This window comes from Larimichthys crocea, unplaced genomic scaffold (assembly GCF_000972845.2).
Source record: "Larimichthys crocea isolate SSNF unplaced genomic scaffold, L_crocea_2.0 scaffold10482, whole genome shotgun sequence".
Classification (NCBI taxonomy): domain Eukaryota; kingdom Metazoa; phylum Chordata; class Actinopteri; family Sciaenidae; genus Larimichthys; species Larimichthys crocea.
In genome coordinates, this window is record NW_020851439.1 from 1 (window position 1) to 2,122 (window position 2,122).

At 38.8% G+C, this 2,122-nt stretch overlaps 1 long non-coding RNA gene across 1 annotated transcript; it reads right to left on the reverse strand.

Annotated features, from left to right (window-relative positions):
* Nucleotides 1–521: 521 nt before the first annotated feature.
* LOC113744682 (uncharacterized) lies at nucleotides 522–2,114 on the reverse strand. The gene is made up of 2 exons (XR_003461735.1): nucleotides 1,944–2,114; nucleotides 522–1,468 (listed from the first exon to the last, which is right to left on the reverse strand). It is a non-coding gene; the product is annotated as an uncharacterized LOC113744682 (long non-coding RNA).
* Nucleotides 2,115–2,122: the final 8 nt, after the last annotated feature.

Genomic DNA, 2,122 nt, shown 5'->3' on the forward strand with positions numbered 1-2,122 from the left:
TTCCAAACATATCGCAGTGAAAATTTAATCACAATTGACCTGATGTGTATAAATAGGAATAAAAAGAGGAATGTGTCTGAAAACAATATTATTCCAGCTTTATGGGCAACAGTACATGAATAGATAATAATTATGAATCCCTCACTCTTTTGAATGTCTTTACAAGACAGGGCATCAAGATAATGTAGTAGCACTAAATATTGCACTTTTTATGGAAAAAGTTACCCTGGCAAAATATACAATTAGTTAGGGCCCCAGCAATAACATTTCTATTTATGAATGTGGTAGTCAATAATCTATGAAATGAAACTCTACCACACAAAGCTTCTGGATGTAGTTTTCATGATTCACCTGATACACGTGAATCGTGGGCGCTTCAAAGATTAGATACAAACCAATGAACTTTAGCTATTCAGTGTCAAGGCCAATGGTGTGTTTACTGTCACGTTAGTGTAAATTCCATGTTCCAGCTCATGTGCAATTTATGACAAATCATTAATAAAAACAGTGCAATGTCATTGTAAAGCCATCTTGTATTTATTACAAAATATATCCAAAATATTTGCCATCCACTGGAACAGGAAAACACACTATGACTGAACACACACACAAGCACGCACACAAACACACACACACACACACACACACGCACGCACATGTACAGTAGTAAATGGGCACTGGAACACACTTTACTTTGATAGTTAGTACTGGAAATGTGCTAAGTGCAAAGGTTAGTTTTACAATCTAATCTCAGAATGAAGGGACTGATGATTTGTTGTAAAGTCTCATCAGGCACTTGTAGCCTTTTTTTAGTTATCCTGCTATGATAGACTCGTTACGAAGCTTATATACCATTTCTGCTATATTCTTCCATATTCTAAAACTTACTTAAGTCTTTTTTGGTAGAACCAGGACTCAAGTCTGCTTTGCGATACTGCTGAGTTCACACAGTTGTGTGGGCTGCTTCAAACTATGACACTACATTCTTGTTCACAAACCCCCCTGATGAAGAAATGAAATGATGCAGAATCTGTAGTAAGCAGCATTGTTCTGAAGTTCCCACTGACAACCACAAACATTCACTGCTTAGGTCACAAAGTTGCTTCATTTGGCATCAGGGAAGCAGAAATGATTCATTTGAACCCAAAACCTGATAGCATTCTTAAATGTAGAAATAAAAGCTCCATAAAACACAGAAAATTAATATAGTCCCACAGAATAGTCTGATTAGCTTATATGGATCCTTTCCTATCCAACATAGTGATTGGTCAAAAGAAACCAGTGTCTCTTTGAAAGCACTTGGAAGACTTCTGAGGTCTGTTTTCATTGAACAAAATTATTAGTCCATTTCAAATTGTCCATCTTTCCCAGGTTTACTGCTCTGTGAGCTAGTGTAGCGCTGCTTTCAGGTTCTCAAGAGGCTTTTGTGGTGCACGTTCCTGGAGTTTCCTGTAGGTTCACCTTGGATCTACACACAGAACAGTTAGATCAGACTTCATCACACTTTGTTTAGTTTTGCATCTTTAACTTCAACACATAAAAAATAGGAGCAAAAACATAAGGGTTGCTTTTATATTTTTGCTCAGGAGTAGTTTAAGTACCGTTCAAAAAAATCCTGCTTACGAGCTAACTGTATACATAAGTATAAGAGGTATGCTGCTATCTATACTAGCCTTTAAGTGCTGAACACACAGTGGTGCAGGTGGTGTTGGGATCAAAGATTTTTGCAAGCCTTTTCACATTTTTGTTACATTCAACAAAGATATTTGTAACCAGCAGATTAAAAATCAGCTGTGGTGTTATGTAAAGATGGAGACACTGACAAACATGGCAGAACTCACTGATATGGCAAACACATTTGATGACTCTTTTGTCTTTGGCATACACCAAACTTTCTGATTATTTTCTGATATCTTCTGTAAATTAGGGCTGCTTGTTCTTACCTGTTGTGTGTCATGTGACTCTTGACCAGGTGGCCAGCAGCCAGAGCAGCCATCAGTGAGAGTTCTCCTGCCAGCACAGTGGCACACACAACTCTGGCCAGCTGCCGGGCATTCTCCCCTGGACAGTCCTGACTGGCACCCTGTACGCCCAGCATCTGTGCGCGCGCACACACACACAC